At 50.5% G+C, this 23152-nt stretch overlaps 2 long non-coding RNA genes across 5 annotated transcripts; one reads left to right on the top strand and one right to left on the bottom strand.

Moving 5' to 3' along the window:
- Positions 1 to 953: 953 nt before the first annotated feature.
- On the bottom strand, positions 954 to 9469 carry LOC132647082 (uncharacterized). 4 transcript variants are annotated; one of them, XR_009585351.1, is made up of 4 exons: positions 9309 to 9469; positions 7893 to 8032; positions 3492 to 3679; positions 1773 to 2502 (listed from the first exon to the last, which is right to left on the bottom strand). It is a non-coding gene; the product is annotated as an uncharacterized LOC132647082 (long non-coding RNA). The 4 variants fall into 4 exon arrangements; XR_009585348.1 differs by lacking the exons at positions 1773 to 2502; positions 3492 to 3679 and adding an exon at positions 954 to 1763; XR_009585349.1 differs by lacking the exon at positions 1773 to 2502 and having other exon boundaries at positions 2509 to 3679.
- Positions 9470 to 9480: 11 nt separating this feature from the next.
- Positions 9481 to 22898, top strand: LOC132647083 (uncharacterized). Its single transcript, XR_009585352.1, has 2 exons — positions 9481 to 9910; positions 20810 to 22898. It is a non-coding gene; the product is annotated as an uncharacterized LOC132647083 (long non-coding RNA).
- Positions 22899 to 23152: the final 254 nt, after the last annotated feature.

Below are 23152 nucleotides of genomic sequence, written 5' to 3'. Positions count from 1 at the left end.
ATATGTACATACTAACATACACACACACACATATATACACATTTAAACTAAACCTCAGAGGAGACTATAAATACTGTCCTTTTTTTAATCAGTTACTCTTGACTCCATAGGAAAACAAAAACAACAAAAATCCTGAATAAACATAAGACTCAAGAAAATATGGGACATTTCCAGGGACAAGGGGAAGGGGCATCATGTCAGCTGGTCTCAAGGCATCCTGGGGAGACTTGGTGCCCTCCGTGACCCATAGCTTTGGCTCAGTAGCCCTCTGTAAACGTGGAAGCTCTTGGGAGTTGGGAGTGAGTGCTCTACCTAAGTCAGGTCCTTGAATGAGAATGGGCTCTGTCCTTAAGAATTCAAGACTGTAGCCTCTCAGAGTTTTAGAGTTTGGATTACACCACATGGATTCCTTCATATCACCATCAGAGAAGTGATCCCTTATCAGTGACGCTAAGTAGAATGTCACATCTGATGGTGAACATTCAATGAATTCTGCCACCACTACCACACACAAAACTAAAATAATTGTTAATTTCTCTTTGGCCTTTGAAAAGCATCTCTTTCACACTAGTACAATTTCTCAGTCTTGTGATTTTTTAAACAACTGTTATGCTTGCCACATGTGAACAAACACACATGGGATGGGCTGTGTTGTAACCACACAGACTGTGTATGCAGTGTTCAAGTGTCAGGTCACTGAACAGGAAACCAGTTTGGAACCTGGTGCTGAGAAGCAAAATGTCAATCCACAGTGCCGTGAATGGGCTCAGAAGCTGGAGCTTAGCAGCAGAACAGGCCTGAGCGGTGTCTAGAAAAGTAGCAGTTAGCCCTCGGTCCAGTCCACCCCAGGTGCTGTGAGATTTCCCACCATGCCTCAGTGGCCCCGGCTGCTCCGGTATGAGAGACTTCGAATATCTTAATTACCCCTCCCCCAAAAAAATAAGCAGGAGGACTGAGCGGCCAGAGTGAGTCTTCCATCACTAAGTGTGAACTGTACAGTTGAGAGCAGGACAATTGCAAAGGATGAGAAATGCTTCCTGTACTTCTCCTTCAGAGGAGCACATTCTCATTCTTTCTTTCCAGAAATAGCAGTTGAGCAACGTGCTCTGAGCTACAGGTCAGAGACAAAAGCTAGTCACATATGCTTGTATCTTCCAGAAGCTCAGAGTCCATGGTGGCAAAAAAAAAGAAAAAAGAGCTGTGGATGCAGCCTAGAGTTCACTGCCAATAGTGTGGACTACAAATGAGAAGATCTGTGCTTGAGTCCCAGGAAGCCTCATGGCTGGGCTTGTCCGAGGCTGAGACAGCTCACTATACAGATGATCCTGAGAGAGGAGGCAAAGGCATGCCTTGAAACAGAGCCAAAGGTCTGTGTCCTTACCCCAGATGGTAGAGGCACTTGAGAGACCAGATAGCGGAGCGAGGACACTGTCAATTTTAACATCAAGTATTCCAAGGCAGCTGCGCTTGGGTTTAGGTTTACTTATTGTCTAGTTCCTGCCCTGTTAGCTTTAATAGTCAACTTGACACAATCTAGAGTCACCCGAGAGAAAAGCCTCGACTGAGGGATTGTCCAGATCAGAGTGGCCTGACTGTGAGGCGCTGTCTTGATTGTTGATTGTTGTGGAAGGACCCCGCCTCGGCAGGCGATCCTGGGCTGTGTGAGAATGCTAACTAAACATGGGAGCACAGCCGGCAAGCAAAGATCCTCCAAGTTCTGGCCTGAGTTCCTGCCTCGACTTCCCTCAGCGATGGACCGGGACCTGAAAGTATAAGCCAAATCAGTGCTTTCCTCTAAGTTGCTTTTGGTTGGAGCGTTTTATTACAGCAATGGAAAGGAAACAATTACAGATGTTTTTGAGACGTGGTGTTGATGTGTAACACAGGCTGGCCCAGAACCTGAGATCCCCTCCCCTTGTCTCACAAGCACTGGAATCACAAACCCGTGCCACACAGGACTTAGAGATGCTATTTCTGCTCAGCCACAGAAATCCGCAGCACAGCACTGTGGGAATGTCTGGCCTGTCACACAGCACACCTCTGCTCAGAGCGGATTGGTACAGACAGACTGGTTAGAAAGAAGCTAATTCATGGTCCCAGAATGTGGTCCACGCTTTCTCGCGGCTGGCATTGTTTGGGAATCTTCTAGAAATGCAAATGCCTGGCCCCAGTCTGCTGAGGAGAAAGTGCAACTTTCTGAGCAATTTGGCAGCCGCTGAGCTCACTGAAATCAGAGGACGAGTACACAGTTCTGTTAGCAGATTCATCGGCCTCAGCTGTTCCCTCTGGCCTGTGTAGATCATAGAGAGAGGCCCGTGTGTTGTCAAAGCACAAGAACCAGGTGTGAGATGCAGAGGAGGCTGTGGGCATGCCAGGAGTGGAGCTCATACACAAACAACACCGACACGTAAATACAAACTGCAGAGAATGGGGCCAGAAAATTCCTTCTGTTCAGGAGATAAGCGTCTGCCTCCTGGGAGCCTTTTCGCTACCGCCCAGCTCCTGTCATAGAGAGAAGAGGCAGCAAGGAGGGGGATAGAAAATCATGAGCCTGGAGAGACGGCTTGGTGGTTAAGCGCTAGCTGCTCTTGCAGAGGACAGGGGTTCAGTTCCCAGCACCCACGCAAAGGTTCCCAACCTCTTACAAGCCCAGCTCCAGGGGACCAGACACCCTCTCTGGCCTCCAGGAACATAGGCGCTTCTGTGGTACATTTACATACCTGAAGGCAAAACATTCATACACATCAAAAATAAAAATAAGTCTGTAAACACACACGGGGACTTGTAGTGGGGACTGTCCCTGTGGCTGAGAGCCAGGCTGCGACCTCCTGCCTTCATGCGGTGGAGGCCTGACTTCCACCCTGACCGCACTGCCCAGTGAGGAAGGCAGCTGCAGTGCTCATGTGGCCAGAGCACACTCAGATCCAAAGCGAGGGGTCGCAGCTGCCGAGGCAGCATGACCTGGCGTGGATCCGGGAAATAAGACCTCACTGGAACTTTCCGAGGGAGGGAAAAACCAGGCAAAATAAGCCGAGGGCGCATCACCTCACCTCACAGTGGCAAAGCGGGCTCTCCAGGGACTTAGCCTTGACTTGACTATCTGCAGGAGTCAGAGCAGCCCAGGCTTGACACGTCACAGCTGCTGGGCCCTCGCTGGGCCTCCAGCAGCCACCTTGGGTGCTCACAGGGCCTGAACATGGCTTGGGAGTGAGCCAGCGGCCCAGCGCTTACCTGCATGTGCTGTGCCCTGGCTTTGAAGCCCAGCATGCGAGGGCATGTGCATATATGCCTATGTGCTGTGGAGCCCAGTTAGATGGCTGAGTCTTCCTCGCTGGCTCTCCACTTTATTTCTGAGGCAAACCTGGAGCTCTTGGATTGGTCTAGGTTGGCTGGCCAGCAAGCCCTGGACTGCCCTATCTCTGCCTCCCCAGTCCTTGGATCACAGGCACAGAACTCCACATCTGCCTGTTCCATGGATGGTTGGGACTGACCTCGCTCCCGGGTTCTGCTGCTCCCATGGCAAGCGCTTTACCAACAGAGCCATCTCTGCAGTCCTGCCGGGTGCTGACTTGTATGAGGCTGCTGACATCCCTGAAGCCCAGGGCACTGTCCAGACTCCAGGCTCCTGTCTCACATGTGTTATGGAGGCGGCCGCACAGTCGCCGGGCTTATGCAGAGGCTATTAAAGATGCAGTAAAGGAAGTAGCAGACAAGGGGAGGGCACCTTCCTATCTGTGCTACCTTCACAGCTGGCCCTGCACATGCAGTTGCTCCAGCTGACTCGATCCTACAAGGTTTATGGGTTCGCTCTGGCCCAGAGGCTTCTTAGATCCTCACTGTTGGGAGAAGGCAGGTCTGGGGTTGACATGTGACAGCTGTGCTAGGCTTCCCTGCCCTGAAGCAGCAGCCTTGAGACTCCTCAGAGCTGGGGGTGGGGGGGCGGGACATTGTCTTGCCCACTACATCTGCCTTTTTGCAAACATCCTGCTACCACCCACCCCCTTCTCCTCCCATTCAAGCTGTTGCCCCCCACCTCTTCACCCTTCCTCCAGCTTCCAGCCATTTCCTGTTTTAAAATAATTTGCTGTCTCTGGAATGATGGCAGGCCAGCATCAGGCAGTAACGGTCTTCCCCAGAGTTCCCCTGAGGGAGTCCCAGAAGGGAGCACAGTGGGTGAGTGGAGTCACGGCTTCCCACAGCTACAGGAAATGGAAGCAGACCAAACAGTAGTTCTTAACCCCAGGAGGCCTTCGTCCCAGCCTCTTCAATTAACAGATGCCATCCTCAGATGCTTGGAGTCCCTCAGTCCCCTGGTTGCTTTTGGTAGACTGTCTAATCAGTGGAGACGATGTTAGAGGGTATGATAGGACACAGACAGAGTGGGACCAAAGCCCCAGTGGGCACTCCCTGTTATTGAACTGGAGAGGGTGCACTTAGCAGGAAGGTGAGGAGACGAGACGCCTGAGGGGCGCCTGGGCAACCGTCTGAAAGATGCCTGAACACCCACCTGCAAAATGGGCAGCCCTGGCACCTGGACAGTAACGGTTACGGGGAAAGCTCTGTGTGGGCCAGACGTCACCTAAAGAAAGTGTTCTGTGTGGGGTACCAAATTCTAACAGAAAATGTGGGGACGGGGGCTAGTCCCTGAGGAATGCACGGGATCATGGACAGGACCTAGGGTCCAGTTAACTGCCCGACTTTCCATTGCTGAGTGGAGTTATCGGGCCAAGTATCGTGTTGTGTGGAAGGACTCCAGTGACTCACTGGAACTGTGTCTGCGTGTCTTTCTCCACACAGTGGACAGGGCAGTTGAGGAACACTCTTAGGAATATGAAATACGAACTATCTTTGGCTCTGAATTGCTGTACCTGGAGGAGAGCCCTGGGCAGCCCTCCTCGGCTGCCTTCTCTCACGGGTTGCCCAGCCTGACTCACATCCTGTCTCTACATGGACCCACTGAGGCCAGTGAGGGAGGAGAACCTCCGGCCATATAAGCCTGGTCCTTACCTAGCCAGTATCTGCATTAGATCCTTTGTTAATATGTAGATGGTTGGGTGGAGCGGGGAGCGGATCATATGTGAGTGACCCAGACAATAGCTTTCCCCATGAGACAAAAGAGCTGTGGCACGTGTTTCTCTGGACAGGACTGCAGCACTAAGCAGCGCCCAGGCCCTGCTCTCCTGGGCTCCCCTGTCCAGCCAGGCCACAGCCTAGGAGAAGTCAAGGTGCTCCGGGCGTTCCTACCATGCTTATGCAGACATTAAGGAGGTTCCCGCCCCTGTGGAGGAGGGTGAGGTAAGTGCCCAGAGTGGGGTGCATCTGGGTGGGAAGGTGGCAGAGGCGGGCGGCACTGGCTGGGCAGGGCTGGGCCCCACTGCATGTGAAAGGGAGCCTTTGGGCCTTTCCTAACCAGGGTGAACAAGACCTGAGCACAACTGGAGGCCAGAGGCTGCCTGATCTCTTCCCACAAAGGCCCGTTTTGTCTGCTGTTTGTTTGTTTTCCTCTCAGGGGTGTTTGGAAGGTGTTCTGGTCGCTTTTGAGGGGAGGGGTTTGGGCTGCTGGCTGTTGGCTGTGCTGGCACCCAGGGTCTCACACATGCCACACGGCTCCCCACCTGAGCACTGAACACACACCCTCCCCCTTTCGGAGACTGGGTCTCCTGTGGCACAGGCTGCCCTTAGCTCACGTTGCTCCTACCTCAGCCTGTCCAGTGCTGGGATCTCGGACGTGTCTCCCTGCACTCACGCTGATTTGGGGCTGTGAGGGTCTAATTTCTCCTCTGACACGTTTTGGGATTCTTGTGCAACTGCAGATGTGTCAGCTCTGCAGACAATCGCCGCCTCTAAGCCTGATGCCAAGTAGCCCATTTTTCTTTAATTTAAAACAGTACTATGTCGAATCTGCCAGGCGGTCATGAATCCACACTGGAGCAGGATATGCTAATATCCCAGCCTCACTCTCAAATCCTGTCTACACACAAACCCTCAGACTCTTCCACTAAATGGGCCAGGAAGCCGCTGTGGTGTTAGTAGCTGGTTATTGGGGGGGGGTGTTCCCCACAAACGGCTTTCCTAGCCTGGGGTAGCTGGGATCCTGAAAAGTAACACCTGCCACGTAGATGTCCTCCCTCTGAAAACTTAGGGGGACTGACTGGGTTCCTGAAGTGTCTGTGTGTATCCCAGACACCACTGCTCAGTCCTGCACCAGCTCAGATTCCCTGTGCCAGCTCAGCCTCCTTGTCCCAGCTCAGCCTCCCTTCCTCCAGCTCAGCATTAAGATGATTAAGTTTAAAATTCATGGGCCTCTTGTGTGCCGAGTGATGAATGAATAACTTAAAAGCAGAGATCAGTTAAAGCACATCTTGCAGGAATGTTGACTCTCTGCCCAGATTAAGGGAGGAAATTACATTGCTGTGCAGAGAGGAGAGGGGAGAGAGCCCTCTCTTCGTGTCGAGTCTGTCCTTAGCCCTCCAAGAGCAGGAACCACGGCTATCCCAAGGTTCCCTCTGGCTTTCCCTGTGTTGTATGCAGCCATCTCTTAGAACCCCCAAAAAAGCGGAGAGTGAAGCTCCCTGCTGGGGCCTTGTTTAGAGAGCCTCCTTCTGGAACTTGCTCTGCACTGGCCTTTGGAAGGTGATTGCTGGAGACTTTGGTACTGGAGTACTGTGGGGTCTGATGTGCTCTGCATGTAGCACCTGACACAAGGGTTCACACACACTGTGGATGCACAGACACGGATTGGATGCTAGGCAGGAGCCCAAACAAGAAAGAACGATGAAAGTAAGGGAAAGGAAGAAACTGAGTTTCCTCAGCTCCATTTAGTATTTTATGGAGACTGTACTTTGAGGAAAAGGCACAGTTCCTGAGACAGAATGGTGATCGTGGACACTTGGGGCTCGAAGGTTAAGGCAGCTTTCTACTGTCGTGAGGTCACTGCAGCTTGTATACTAGCCCAGGGGCTCCTTGGGGCCCGAGTCCTCTTCCTAATGTGCTCTGGCAGGAAGAAAAGAGAGAGGAACCCCACAGAAAGAAATGAGGTAGCTTAGAACATATCAAGTATTTTATAGAACCCTCTGAAGCTCACAGTCTGGCTCTAGACAGCCTTCCCCAGGCCAACCATGTGTGCAGTTCCCACCGAGGCCTGGAGCACAGCTCATGTGCACTGTCTTCACAGAGTGCCCAGAAAGTCCTTCTGTCAGCTGGACGTGTCCTTTCTCCTTCGTAGTGGTCTCTGGCTGTTGCCTTAAATCCCCTCCGCATTCAGCTTAGGGCCATTAGACACTCAAGAGTAGGAACTATTTAGTCAACCTTAGCATAAGCTGGGAGTGATGTGCATGCTGGTAATCCCAGCACTGGGGAGGCTGAAGCAGGAAGACCTCAAGCTTGAGATCAGCCTAGGCTCCATAGAAAGACCATGGCAACATGGGGTCGGGATCAAGAGAAGGAGAGAGAGAAGGCAACTCTTCTACATGGTGTGTGTGTGTGTGTGTGTGTGTGTGTGTGTGTGTGTGTGAAAGACAGAGAGAGGGAGGAGGAGGAGGAGGGGGAAAGGGAGAAGAGAGAGAGAAAGAGAGTTCAGGGCTCTGCATTTCAGCATGTTTAAAAAAGAAGAAAGAAAGAGAGGAACTCCTGAGAAAATATTGTTGATTACGGAAGAACATTATGGTTACTAAAGAACAGAGGAGAGTCACAGTGTTGTCCTTCCTCACTGTGTGTAGACAGGTGATCGTGCCGTGACATGCTAAATGCAACTGAGACAGGGGAAATTTGAATCCTTCAGTGGCGGTTTGTATTTGCAAGAAGTCTTGCTGAACTGTTGAGGCCTATGAAGCAGATGAGAGTGTCCCCGAAGCTCATCCCAAAGCCCAGAGATTGCAGTGGGTTCTGCTTACTCAGCCCTGCAGCTTGGGCGCTTTTGCTGCCTTGGTCTTCCTTCATGCCATCCGAATCACAGGGCGGGCTTCTCCTCGGCAAATGTGAGCAGCTGCCTTCCTCCATCTGCCTCTTACACTGTGCTGGCATGAGGGCTCCACTGCAGAGGCGGAGGGAGTGAAGGGAGGACACGGCTCTTATTTGGGGTCACACAGGGTTTCTCGTATGGCTTCAAGATGTGCTGAGGGTTTGACCTAAGGAAGGGGCAGCACTGTGCGGCTATGAGTACAGCTGGCTTCTCTCCTGCTCTGTCGCCCAATCCTCCTTGCCATCGCCTGTGGGTGCCCTCACACATTATGGCGGCTCAACCTACTCTCTTCTGCCCACCCCCTGCTGATTTACCACCAGGTCCTGGCTCCTGCTACTTGATGCTGTGAAACAGTTTGGCTCAGCCAAGCCTCACCTCCAGGAACTACGGATGCCACCAAAGTTTCTTAAAAAAAAAAAATCTGTGCTTGTGATCCTCCCCCTGGACACATCTCTGAAAGTGACTGGAGACCTTCCCAAAGCCACGTTCTTCACCTAGATGTAGGACCCCACCCTCGGAGACTGGTGGCTGTCACAGGGCATGAGCTCAGCCTGTGAGTTTACTCCATTCACTTTGGCCAAGCGCAAACACACATCAAGGGTTCTCCTCCCTCCCTGGGATTGCGCAGCCCTCCAGGCTCTGGGGCGCAACCAGAGTTGTGCTTACTGCAGGGAAACTGACTCTCCCTTTGCTCAGACCTAGTGTTGACTTTGGTGGCCATTGTTGGAGCTTGGAGGAGAAGCTCTGGTCAGAGACTAAAGTGAGTATCTCTGATGGCCTGCTCTCCTTTCCCAGGGTCCCACACATGAGAGTGGAGAAGTAGAGAGAGGGGTGCCTGGAGTATGCTAGGAAGCCAAGAAAAGGACAGAGATGGTCCCAGCACCATGGTGTGCTCCTCCCAGCTCTCAGGGAGGCAAAGTCAGGCAGATCTCTGTGAGTTTGAAACCAGCACGGTCTATAAAGCAAGTCCAGAACAGCCACAGCTACACAGAGAAACTCTGTCTAAAAAAAAAAAAGATGGATTTTTGTGTGTTACATGCAAAAGCATTCAGAGTGTTTCCAAATTTGAAAAAAATAAATACAAAGATGTGAATAAAGTGCTTATACAAAGGTTTGAGGCTGTTCACTGGATAGGATATCAAGACACCTAATCAGAACTTTGCCTCCCTGCTCTGGACCTGACAGTTACTTATGCATCACGGAACAGCTTCATAGATGGTCCAATGTCTGCACTCCTGTAATCAACAAACAAAGACACTCATAAAGCCACCTCCTCCTAATCCTGACTGTCTATAACACAGCAGCCAAGGGTGGATAGTTTATAAAGAAAAGAAAAGTCATTTCTTACAGTTCTGGGGAGCCCAAGGGCAAAGGGCCTGCAGTCAACAGGGCTTTCTCATGCATGTATCATCCACCGCTGAAGCAGAAGGGCAAGAAAGTTTAGCAGAAGAGAGCAACCAAGTCCCGGCTCCACTGCCGCTGCTCACTCATGACAAGGCCAGTCTTCAACAACTCACCTTGTGAGGACACGGCCCTCAGAGCAGGTCACCTCCCGTCAAGCACGGTTGCATTAAGGAGGACACCGTTCCCAGGGCACAAAGTTCAGGGCACATCCAAACAGCACCCTGCCGTGAAGGAAAGGCCCTGCTCCCCAGGGCTGTCCACAGACTGTTTAACCACCGCTTCACAGATCAGGACCGTGTACTTGGAGGCTCTGGGAGCTCCAAAGTCAAGTGAACATGGGGACTTAACTGTGCGGCCTGAAACTGTATAGCTTGACTAGTCCAGCTTGCTCACCACAGTGGACACACACAGCTTCTGAGGTCTCGATCTTTTTGTGTCACAATCTCTCGACAGGAGGAAGATGGCGGTCTGCTGAAGAAGAAATGGCCAACGGTAGACGCCTCTTACTATGGTGGCCGTGGTGTTAGAGGCATCAAAAGGATGGAGGTAAGACCACAGTTATTGTCTGTGTGCCAGCCACCTGGAGCTAGAACCCCAGAGTGAATGCTGGTAGTCCAAGCCTGAGATTTGGGGAGATGGTGCCTGTGAGACACAAAGGTGGGGAGGTGGAATGGTATGGCCTTTAACTGCGTGTCTGACTCTGGCCAACACAGGCCAGGAGAGGCCCGTCATCTGCCAACCTCCTCGCCCCCTGCCAGGGGTTCCTTTCTTCACTGGACTAAAACCCCACTTCTGTACCCATCCAAGAGTTCTCCCTCTAATTCTCCCAGCCCATGGCTCCCTGCTGCTATCACCCCTCCTGCTCTCCACTTTCCCCTTTTCCACACACCTTACTTCTCTGGCTCACGATCCTGAAGGAACAGAGGACCTGGTAGCGTGCACATCACCCTGTCTCTCCTGTCAAGGGGCACACTGCAATCCTGTAATTCTGTTCTATGAAGTTTCACTTATGTTAGGTCCACTGGGGAGAAAAGGGCTCCACAGAGGAAGGGGCTAAGCTGGAAAAGGCAAAGAATTCAAGAGTCAAGTTGCCAGAGCAGTAGCATGAGTTCCCCCGAACCCTGATTTCTCAACAACAACATGTGTCGGCCTTCCTCCCAGAAGTGGTATTCACCCATCAAGGTGTGTCTCTACCCAGAATCCCTCCAGTATTCCCTCTCTCCAGCTGTGATCTCCCCGCTGCTGCCCTCAGCTCCAGGCTCTAATCCACTCTGGAAGTTAAAGCCATGGGAGGTGATTCATGCTCCTAAGGGCCTCTTGTCACTGTGGGTGCACATGGCCCTGAACTCATGTGAGGGTCAGCAAGCTTCTCCATGTCCTTGTCCCTCCACAGTATGACAGCCATCAGAAACCTACAAACTCATAGCGGAGGACTCTAGAGATAATCCACCCCAAATCCCGAAGTCTTTTCTCCAAGGTTTGCAGCCCAAGGTCCCAACTGGACCCACTCCTGAACCTCTAGGAAAAGTGTGAGAACCAACCAGTCAGTTCCCTTTCCTGCCCACACACATTCCTTGCCCCTCTTCCGGGAGCTGCATGGACAGTGTTTGTCCCACTCTGGGTATTTCTTAGCTCTAGAGCCACCCTTATATGAATCAAAAGCAATGCCAGGTCCGGGGAGATGGCTGAGTCTGTAAAGCGATTGCTGTGTAAACAAAGATCCCTGTGTGCTCTGGGTTCAGAGGGAGACCACATCTCTAAAAGGAAGCAGAGAACACCGAAGAAGGACACCAAGTCAACCGCTGACCTCCCCACGCGCATGTGCACGCTTCTGGGCAGAATTAAACTGGAGTGGTAGCTGCTGTTTCTCAGCCGAACGAGCTCAGGCCCAGAGGAACTTTGGAGCAGTTTCCAGGGCTTGCTGTGTTTAAAGCTATGAGGTTCTTTTTTAGGATAAGCCTACCTGAGGCAAAGCCTTGAGAGACCTGAGCTGTGGGTGAAGCCCAGCTGGTGGAATCTAAAAAACTGTCCTGGTTCCAGCATCTGCTCAGTCAGTCTTGTCACATTCCTGCTGTGCCGGGTACAAACACTGAAGAGTGCTCCTCCTCAGCCCTGAATGAGACAGGCAACGGTGGAGAGAGGAAGTCAGAATGAGGATCCCAGGCTTGGAGGTCCAACCTCACAAAAGACCACCAAGACGCCCTCAAGTCTTGTCCATTTCCTCTGCCAGCTCTATGCCACCTGACAGCCCTTAAGACTCCACACCCGAACCTCCCTTCCAATACCTTTCTGCTGTCCCAGGGATTCCTGGCTGCTGCTCCTCCCCTGACACATTCCTTTTGAGAAAGAATGTCGATAAGTTTCATAGGATGTCCTAGAACTCATGATTCTTCTGCCTTGACTTCCACGGTGCTAGAATTACAGGCATGTGCCACCAACGCTAGGATCCTGGCCCTGGAGCTTACTTGGTCATTGTAATAAAACCACACATTCTTGCAATGTGGTTCCCAAACTAGCAGCACTGGCTTTAGCGATGATCTTAGGTTTTTTTTTTTTTTTTTAATTCTTTATTAATTACACTTTATTCACTTTGTATCCTTCCTGTGATTCCCTCCCTCCTCCCGTCCCAATCCCTCCCTTCCTCCCCCCTTTGCACACATACCCCTCCCCAAGTCCACTGATAGGGGAGGTCTTCTTTTCTTTCCTTCTGATTCTAGTCAATTAGGTCTCATTAGGAGTGGCTGCATTGTCTTCCTCTGTGGCCTGGTAATTACTTCCCTTACAGAGCAGGCCAATCAGTTCATGTCAGAGACAGTCCCTGTTCCTATTACAATGGAACCCATTTGGATACTGAACTGCCATGGGCTACATCTGTGTAGGGGTCTTAGTTTATCTCCATGCATAGTCCTTGGTTGGAGTATCAGTCTCAGGAAAGACCCCTGTGCTCAGATTTTTTGGTTCTGTTGCTCTCCTTGCAGAGTTCCTGTCCTCTCCAGATCTTACTGTTTCCCACTTTTTCATAAGATTCCCTGCACTCTGCCCAAAGGTTGGTCATAAGTCTCAGCATCTGCATTAATAGTCTGCAGGGCAGAGCCTTTCAGAGGTCCTCTGTGTCAGGCTCCTGACTTGTTCCCTCTTTTCTCCTTCTTCTGATGTCCATCTTCTTTGCCTTTCTGGATAGGGATTGAACATTTTAGCAAGAGTCCTCCCTCTTGATTAGTTTCTTTAGGTGTACAGATTTTAGTAGGTTTATCCCATATTAATTATATGTCTATATGAGTGAGTATATAAATTCTCACCTTCATATGGAACAACAAGAAACCCAGAATTGCTAAAACAATTCTCTACAGTAAAAGATCCCTGATCTCAAGCTGTACTATAGAGCAACAGTAATAAAAACTGCATGGTACTGGCATAGAAACAGAATGGTGGATCAATGGAATTGAATAGAAGACCCAGAAATAAACCCACACACTGATGGACACCTGATTTTTGACAAAGATGCCAAAACCATTCAATGGAAAAAAGACAGCATATTCAACAAATGGTGCTGGTCTAACTGGATGTCTACATGTAGAAAAATGCAAATAGATCCATACTTATCACCCTGCACAAAACTAAACTTCAAGTGGATCAAAGACCTCAATATAAACCGCTTAGAAGAAAAAGTGGGGAAGAGCTTTGAACTCATTGGCACAGGAGACAACTTCCTGAACAGAATACCAACAACGCAGTCTTTAAGAGCAACAATCAATAAATGGGACCTCATGAAACTGAAAAGCTTCTCTAAAGCAAAGGACACTGTTGTCAGAACAAAACGACAGCCTACAGACTGGGAAAGGATCTTCACCAACCCTATATCTGACAGAGGATTAATATTCAGTATATATAAAGAACTCAAGAAGTTAAACAGCAACAAATCAAGTAATCCAATTAAAAAATGGAGTATAGAGCTAAACAGAATTCTCAATAGAGGAATATCGAATGGCAGAGAAACAAAGAAATGTTCAACGTCCTTAGTCATAAGGGAAATGCAAATCAAAATGATCCTAAGATTTCACCTTACACCCATCAGAGTAGCGATGATCTTGTTAGAAACACACATTAAGGAGTCCCAGCCAAGACTGGCTGTATTAGAACCTCCAGTGGAGGGCCCAGCGTCTGTGTTTTAAGAAGCCCAGGAGGTCACAGATAGCATTGTTTGAGGGCAGGGCTGGATCTCAGCAGATAGGAACTGGGCACTTGGGTTACTAGAATAAGCAAAGGGCTTGGCTATGATGTGTCAGGAGCCTCGGAAGAAAACTCAGCAAAAAACATAAGGGCCATTTTACCACCCAGTGCTTTGATGTTAAGTGACTTGAAATGGACAGATTTTAAGAAGCCTGTGAAACTAATGCCTCTCACCTGGGCATGAATCTGGCTGAGGTCATGAGCAAGCTTGCAGGCTCCTTCTGCCTGGTGGAGCAGCTAGTGCCAACTCACACATGCACTCTGCTAGGTGAGAGATGGGTGGATCACACTTAAGGAGATTATCTTGGGTTTATGGGACTCCTTGCTGGATTTCACCACTTACGGGCACCAATTACCCTTTAAAGCTCTAGTAAACAGCATGGATCCTGGCGTAGAGCAGGGACTGCACCAGCTCCCACTGAATTGCTCAGGCATGAGGCATGGTCCAGAAGCCACTTCCAAGCCCCAAACCCGTTCGACCACACAGCTCCACTGGCACACTCTGACCAAGAAGAGGTCATTTGCTGACATGGTGTTTCGTGAAGGAGGGCAGAAGTGCAGAAAGGACCAGACAGATCCAGGGGAAGAGCAGATTTTCCACCAGTGGTCCAGCCCTCGTATGTTTAACATGCACACTTCATGCTGAGCCTTTTCTAGTTAGGATGCCTGTGGGCATTAAAGAGACCTCATAAAAGACTAAGTCCCATGTGGTATCCTCTCTTGGTGTTTGTCACGGTCCTGTGCTGTCACAGAAGGCACACTGCAATCGTAGGGCTCACAGAAGGTGAGCTGGGCTCAGGAGCCCCACAGTGAGACCACCAGGAACTAGCAACAAGAGGAATTGCTCACCCCAGGCCTGTGGGGCCCAGAGAGAGGCAGGGTGCAGCCATCAGGGGCTGTGGCTAAGGGGCAGAGATGAGCATCCTTAACCCACCTCACCACCTGTTTCCTCCTGGCCCTTGAGCAAAAGAGGACTTTGGCATTTGTTTTACTTTTTTATGTTATAAGAGATATTTTGATCATAATTCTTTCCCTTCCCTCTACCCAACTTCATTCTCTCTCTCTCTCCTCTCTCAAAGATAAAAACAAACAAACAAAAACCAATCAGACAAAAAAAACGACCAAAAACAAAACAAAAAGCACACCAAAAAAAAAAAAAACAAAAAAAAACATGCAGTATGTTTTGTGTTGGCCAACTACTTCTGGACCTCGGGCCTGCCTTGGAGTGTGGCTGACAGACCCAGAGATGCTCCATTGGAGATATTTGCTGATTTTGCCTTTCCTAGCCTGTATTAATTACAGACAACTTCTTGGTTAGGGACAGGACTTTGTACCCTCCTCTCCTTCTCCATGCTGGGGTTTTGTCTGCTTGAACCTGTGTGACTCCTGTATGTGCCCAACAGTCCTGTTGTGTCTGGCACATACCTGAGGCCGCTGAGGCTTCGGCTTTGATCTTTCTAACTGGTTATATAAGTTCTTACACACCCTCCACAGTTTTGCCTCTTATTGAAGACACCTCCATTCTTGGCTCTTTGGGTCCTTCTAGAAAGTGTGTGTAGACCCCACCCAATAGGAATACAGTCACTACAGGGAGACCGGGAGGTGAGAAGGGGACAGTAGAAACAAACACCCCCACCCACCCTCATCTCACTCTCCCATGTCCTTCCCCCATGAGCCAAGGGACACTAGCTGGAGCAGAGACAGCATGCACAGTAGGTGAGGGCAGGAGGCCCCTGAAAAATGGTGTCTCCACCTGTCACTCCCGCTGTGAACATGGAGAACTCCACAGCTATCACAGACTTTCAGCAGATCCTGGGATTGCATCTTGCTCTCCAGCAAACGTGGCTGGCATCACCTACGAGGTGAAATGGGTTGCCTAGATCCACCTTCCTCCTCCACTCCTGCGGGTTGAGCAGCAGGTGGGCATGCTCCATAAGCAGCCCAGCAGGAGCTGAAGGGTAAGGGTGACAATGAGCTCCACCTCCTGTACCCCCATCATACCCCAGGCTATCTTAAGACACCGACCACTTCAACCACACTTCCCCCATCCTTGTTCCTGCATTTAGCTGGTTAGTTCCTGTGTTTAGCTGCATTTCCCTTTGCTTGCTTGTCTCTTCCTCGATTTACAGCACCCCGTGCTTCTCATTAAACAGACCTGGTCAGTGAGGACAAGTTAAGTCATGCCCAGCTCCACGGCCACCAGCTGGGTTAAAGCAGGGACTGACTGCAGACTGCAGAGAAACTACCCATCTCTTTTTCCAGTTGCTTCTCCACATTTCAGGAAGTGAGAGAAATGACAGCTAAACGGCCAAGCCAGAGCCTGCCTTGACAGACAGACAGACAGGCTGCTCACTGCAAGTAGCAGACTGTGAGCGGCAGGGTTGTGGATTAAACTGCCGAATATCTCAAAGTAGAGAAATTCAGAGGTCTGTTCAGAACAGTGCTGTAAAGTGAGCTGTCTTCAAGTTTCCAGAGCTGAATCTGCTAGCTAAGATAGACAGCCCCAAAAGGAGAAGTACAGCAAGTCTCGGGGGTGCTCTGAGTGGTGACCCGCCCGGTCACAGCATTATAAGGGTGAAGCTGCACAGAACTTCAGTGCCCTCTGTGTGTTTAAGCTACCGTCTGAGGGGGAGAGAGGTATGGTGTGCAAGCCTGGCCCTGGTGAGTTTCCCATTTTATAGTCAAGCCATGTCAACCTCATCTGGAAGCAGCTACTTTTAAATGTCAGTGAACATACCCTGGCTGGGGCTCTGGGGTTTGTGGTGGAGTCCTGGTCACAGCTTCACGGAAGCAGCTGGCCTTTTGCCTGGGGAACGCAGAACAGAGTCTAAAGTACATGTCGTGTACAAGCTGTGCCTGATGGATACCCGAGTATGACAGAGACAGTGGCCTCCCCCCGCCCAGGCCTTAGGGAAGGGGTCCTCGTGTACAAGCAGACACTGTGGCTTTAACTGGCAGGTTTCTGCTATGTCCAGAAAATCTGTGCTCTGAGTTCTGGGCTCTGTCAGGAGCTTAGCTGGCTGCACAGGGTTTTGTGGTTGTTTCATTTTTACTTAATTTTTAAAATGTATTATTGAGCATGATGGGGAGAGTAGCATATGCCACAGCTTTCATGTGGAGGTAGGAACAACCTTGTGTCGTCAGTCTCTCCTTCCACCTTGCACAGTTTCCAGGGTTCAAACTCCAGTCACCAGCCTGCGTGGAGAGCACGTCACCTGCTGAGACTGCTCCTGAGAGCTGACTTGTTCTTAGCCACTCTCTTCCTGAAGGCTTCCTTCAACTCTTGCCTTGGAAACCGCCCCCTCCCCTCCCGGGACAGGTTCTGGAAGAGGCAGAGGCTGTGAAGTTACCGCATTCTTTCCTGGGCCACAAACAAAGGGCTGTGGGTTCACATGTGGGACAAGTCAGAATTCAGAAGGCTGAAGAGTCGGTGGACTCAGATGGTCGCCTTGCCCACTTGGGTGAATGGAGCACATGACACATGTCAGGCTGGCTTCCAGGTCCCACCTTGAGATTCATGATGGTTAATGAAAGTAACTGTTGGACAAGTAGGAAAATCTTACATCAAACCACACAGAGAAACAGGACAGGAACCTGAGGAAAAACACCAGGCAGGGAACGCTTCATAGACTAAGGGGCAGGCGACAAGAACTACATCAGGGGCTGTGGACATGGTGGATGAGAAGAGGTGACAGAGGAGCTGGGTCATAAGACCACTCTCAAACATGGCTGACGTTGGACACGAAGCAGCATGGAAAGAGGGCAGCCCTCTGGTGTGCAGCTTACACCCCCATGGACTAAGCCAAGGTGTGAAGAGGGTTGTGTGTGGGTAAAAGCGAGCTCATCTGATCCCCGTGCTTGCTTTTCGCTCCTGGTACACATCTACATCATCTACATTGTTAAAACCTGGAAGGTCCATGCCATGCCCTGCTCTGGACCTAAGTAGGTCATGCCATGCCTAGATCTGGACCTCAAGAAAGGCCCGAGATGAAGACAGAATGCACGAAGCTCAAGCTCACATTACACGGGAGAGGTAGGCCACGAGGCCATTGGGAACATGATGCACAAGTCAAGCACAGGAAGAAGGAGGAAACAAAGAAGCTGAAGGAAACAAAGCGGGGGGGGGCAGGAAGCAGGCCAGCCCTCACAGAGGCAAGGCCAAGGGAAAGACCCTGGAAGGAGAGCCCAGTACAGCTCCAGAATAGGAGGTATTCGGCCATCAAGATGTCCTGGGTGGCCAAGAGAAGAGCCATCCTGAGGGAATGATAAATAAATAAATAAATGAATAGCAACTCAGGAGAGGAAGAATGATTCGAACTCACAGTTCGAGGTTAAAGTCCATCATGGTGGGGGCAGGCACATCAGCAAGGGCTAAAGTCAGCTGGTGAAATGTACCCACGGTCCAGAAGCAAGAGTGCTGCGTGCTTAGAGCTCAGCTTGCCCTCTCCTTTCTGTGCAGGACCCAGACAACTGTGCTGACCACCTTTAATGTGTCTCTTCCCACCGCAACCTACTTAACATAGTTGCTTACATTGTCTTAGGCTGAAACCTTCCACAGGAGTCACTGAGGCTAAGAGACACCCCCTGTTAGGTCCAGCAAGAGCCTAAATATAAGAAGGTATGAAGAAAACTCAGGAAACTAATCATCCATCGATGCAAAAACACAAGAGACTCACTCTTCTTAACCATTGCAATGGGGTCACCCCTGCTGATCAGCTAGGAGTGGCACCAGGAGACAAAGAGCTTAGGTTTTTAAAAGACACAAGGCGGGAATCTCCTGGGGTTTACTTCTTGGCAAGTTAGGATTGGATGAAGTGTCTAACTTTTAAAATAATTGGTTAGTTCTGGTCACGCTTAGGTCTAGTCAGCCCTGTCATAAATATCTGATCTTCAAGTCAGTTTGGAATTTCCTGCCATCCACAGTTAAATGTGGGGGGGGGTTTAACTCATCCCATGTCTGTTCTGAGGAGTGGGGGTTACAGGCTTTGGATCAAAGGTCAGGAGAAGGATTGGGGCCATTTGGCCCAGTTTCCAAACAAAGCCCATCTCACCGGCGCCAGCCGGTGATTTTTTTCTCCATATAGTAGAGATCTCTGCTTGTTCTCTTCCTTATCTCTGCCCTCACAGATGGCTAATGTCAGGAACTTTTACATTCCTCGGTTCTCTGGAGAAGCACTAAGAGGCTTTAATTAACATGGGCCTAAAACTTGCAAATATAAGTTATAAGGCAATTAAAAGAAACATAGGTTACAAAGTTAGTCTGATTCTTTCACCCCTACCCACACCACAGGTGTATCCGAGGCTAAGAAACCCCACACAGGTGTGCCTGGGGTTAAGTGATCCCACAGGTGTACCTGAGGCTAAGAAACTCCTCACAGGTGTACCTGAGGCTAAGAAACTCCTCACAGGTGTACCTGAGGCTAAGAAACTCCTCACAGGTGTACCTGAGGCTAAGAAACTCCCCACAGGTGTACCTGAGGCTAAGAAACTCCCCACAGGTGTACCTGAGACTTAGAGACACCCCCCCCCCCCGTCTGGGAGAGCTCTAGGACAGACAGGACCACTGTGACTGTGACATGGCCATTGGCCTCCCCTGTTTGGTTTTGCATAACCTCGGGCACTCACTACAGACCTGCGGAGATGACTACAGATGTATGGGGCTGACCACATTTTCCACCAGCTCCAAGTCACTCCAACCAGCCGTGTGCCTGAGAACAACATTCACAGGTTCTGAATTTCCTCTAAAGCAAAACAAAAACAAAAGGCACCTAATTACAGTGCCAGCCACTCTCTGAGCTGCTACAGAGTGTTGAGTGTGTGAAGCCTGGCAGCCCCAGCCACAGGCTCCTGCCTAGTCCTCCTCCTCTGGACAACACACCCTGAAGGACAGACAGATTTAGGCCTCGCCCACAGTGACATAGCTATGGAAACTTGAGCTCGCCCCTCAGAACTGACCCCGCCCCACAGGACAAACATGGGGCTGCCGCTCCTGACACCCTCTTTCAACCCTGCGGAGGCCGACATGGTTCCTTGACTCCCAAGTTTCCATATGGGAGCACCAAGTTCACTAGGCAGGTGTCCCTTCCTTGCCCCAACCCCTGCTTCCAGTAAACAGCCAGTGGGGAGCCCTTCCTGAAACACAGCTTTCAGTGTATTCTGGTTTCTGTCTTGCAAGAAGTAGGGGGGAAAAGCCTAATGTCTTGGATTGCCTGAGAAAAGCCTCCCTTTCTATTCCATCTGCTACTCACCCCCTTCCCTGGCCAGAGGAGCAGCAGATCTGGAGCTGGAGTGACAGAAACCTGTGAGCTGCCTGACGCGGTGCTGAGACCTGAACCCAGGTCCCCCGCAAGCTCGAGTATTCTATGTGAGCCATCTCTTCAGCGCTAGTGATCCACTTTTCTACTGAGTATTTTAGAGTTGACTTTTCCAAAGACACTCTCTTAAGAAAGGATAATTAAGGTTACCATACCAGAACAAAGCAAGGTACAGGAGCAGAGCCAGGCGTTCCTAGAGCAATCTGTGGTTCCCAAACCACTTGGGCTGCACTTTGTGTCACTATGAAAGGCTAACAGTTTGCTGGGCCCCGCCTCAGAGATTCCTGCTCAGTCCCTGTGGGCAAGAACGGGATTAGCATTTCCAAAGTGATTCCAGGTGACATTAAATTAACGCTGTAGGGCTGGCGTCCAGGCGCAGAGCCGGTGAGATAACTGAGCTCAGTGCCACCAGAGTCCCCCCAAACCCTGAGAGCTTCAATTTTTATTCATATATACATACATATGTGTATGTATATCTGACTTTAAAGTCATTGACTGCGAAGTCATTGCCTCTTGTATTTCCCTGAGACCTATTGGCCCACCTGGAGAATATCTTACCTAACTTAGTAATAATAAGCCCTGATCCACTGCCAAGAAGTCTCCTAGTTGGAGACAGTTCCATGACTGGAAACTAATTTCAAACACATGGTTAGGTAGGAAACGTTGGGTCATATGTAGATCAGAGTCTCTGGTTCCAATGATTTCCATCCTGGCTCCAGTGAGTCTGTTCAATTGCTCTGGGCTGCCTGGGTGGATATAACCGGCAGCCAGGGCTGAGAACAAGGGAACTGGTTCCACACTAGTGTCATCTCTTTTCTTTCTGAGCAAGTCCGAACTTGAAGAGCGACCCAGGTATTCAGGAAGTGCATCGGTCCCAGCCTCTTTCAATCTTTCTTCCCAGGAAGGGGTGGAGCCGAGATTCTAGCTGCTGTTGCTGTTGATTGGGCAAGGAGGATAACCCCACCTGCGTCTGCGTGGATGGAAGTCAGCAAATCTTTCCACAGCCTCAGCCCTCCCTGCCTCTCTGCCCCAGCGTGAACTCCAGTCCCTCACGTGCTCCCGGATGACCCACGGAGCTAGACCTTTGTTTTGTTTTTAGCTCCTTGGTTGCTCTCAGAGCTGGCACGGGGAACTGGCGGGGGGAGGGGTAGGACGTTCCATTACTCCCTGCACACAGCACACTCTGAGCTTGTTTTGAAGACTAGGAACTCCTTGCAATCAGAAGAGAAAATGCACCTGTAAATGCACATAAACAGTGCGCGCTGCTCATCCAGCCCTGGAGGCTGAGCAATCGGAGCTCCGGCCTCGGGGCTGTCTCTGCAGAGCTGTTTGCAACAAGGGACCAGGGTTGGCCATGTGGGCACTGTGTGACGTCACAGAGAACAGAATGGGCTGGGTAGGTGTCCCCTGGAGGAGTGTCCTTAGCCTGCCTCCCCCATAGCAGATGCTCTGCCTTTGGTGTGCACTGACATGGGGACGCCTGCCTACTTGGGTCTCTTGTCTCTTCACCTTCTTGTGGCCTCCATTCTCCATTTCTCGCCTTCCTGTTTTCTTTTTTTTAAATCGTTTCCTTCACTTCCGATTTCTGTTGCTTTTTGTGGCTCTTTTCTCTCAACCAACAACAGCTGTACTCCCACTAAGGACCCATTTCCCGGATGAACATCATGAGTATGATGCCCTGTAGAACAGTACTTCCTTCTGGCATCTGGAGTTCGGGGTCTGTTCACTGCCTTCCCTGCAAATGGTTACAGGAGCACAAAGCCAGGGCTGGTGGTGTGGAGCACCTGTGACATCTATTCTCAGGGCAGAAGCTACGGCTCAGCAGGGGCTCACCTCTCTGCAGGCAGAGCTGGAAAGAAGAGGACCTGGGGGACGAATTTAGGCCATCTAGATTTGACCATCCCCTCAGGGGGTCCTGAGTTCCTGCCTCACTCAGCAGTTAAGCCCCTTCAGTGAGTTGAGCCCTGGGGTGCTGGTGACACACACTGAGTAGGGAGCAGGGACAAACAGGCAGGTCCAGAGCACAGGGTGGTGGAAAAGGCTCTGGGGTGTGGCTGGAACTCCCAGGAAAGCTTGTTGTCTGAAATGGAGTCGAAAGTGGCTGCTGGGCTGGAGAGATGGCTTAGAGGTTAAGAGCAGTGACTGCTCTTTCAGAGGACCTGAGTTCAATTCCCAGCACCCATATGGCAGCTCACAACTGTCTGTAATAACTCCTCACACAGACATACACAGTCAAACACCGATGTACATAAAAAAATTTTTTTCAGTGCAAAAATGGCTGCTAAAAGTGACATCTGAGGGGCATGAGAGGGATTCTCAGGCAAAGAGCTTCAAGTCAGACTTGAAGGAGATGCCAGGTACAGTGGAGGAGAGTGATCCATGTAAGTTAACGGTCACAGGTCGATTCCCTACTCACATGAGTTAGGTTCACAATTGCACTGAAGGAAGGGCACACTGCTGTGGTATGAACAAGGAGGCAGAGACAGATGGCAGTAAGGAGGGTTGATCCTGAATGTAGGAAGGACTGAGACGGTTGCTGGTTTGGGACCCTGTGGTGTGGAAAACAGAGCACCCGTGCCAAGGACTGTAAGTGTTGTCTCAAGTGGCAATGAAAAATGGGACCATCCCAGACTAGAAAGAAAAACAACTGGACCTTGAATAAGGGCTAGCTAAGAAAGAAGAACAGTCAGACAATTAGGGCTACTAAACCTTGAGTAGAGGCCAGACCAGATGGCCCTCCTCAGAAGACAGGATGAGCTTATTTTAAGATAAGAAACCTGGGGCAGGGAGGACTGCCCTTGGAAGAAGCTGTAAGCTGCCAGCTGCAAAACTGCTATCTTTTCTGCTGACTAGTCAATGCAAAAGATACATGTGTGGCCTGACTTTTAGGTATAAAAACTTGGTGCTTTGTATGCTTGGGGTCGTCTCCTGCCTTGAAGGGGCGACCCCCATCGCGATTGGAATAAACTGCCTCTTGCTTTTGCACTGAACTGCGGTCTGTGAGTCTCTTTGGAGAGGGAGCTGTACAGAGTCCCTGCATCGGGAGTGCAGGTTTTGCAGCAAAGCTGCCTCTGCTGCCAGTAACATTCTGGGAGGACAGAGGTGGGTGCTGGGTGAGGATGGGGGTGAAAGGGGAGCTGAGGCCAGGTGCGAATGTTTCTAGCTCTGGAGCTCTCAGAAGTTCAGGGCTGTGCAGGGAGTGACACAGGCATGCCTCACACCTGTCCCAAGCAACTAGGAAATG

This window comes from Meriones unguiculatus, chromosome 14, assembly GCF_030254825.1.
Source record: "Meriones unguiculatus strain TT.TT164.6M chromosome 14, Bangor_MerUng_6.1, whole genome shotgun sequence".
NCBI lineage: Eukaryota > Metazoa > Chordata > Mammalia > Rodentia > Muridae > Meriones > Meriones unguiculatus.
The sequence above is the reverse complement of the archived record's forward strand: the minus strand, read 5'-3'. Positions and strand labels throughout refer to the sequence as shown.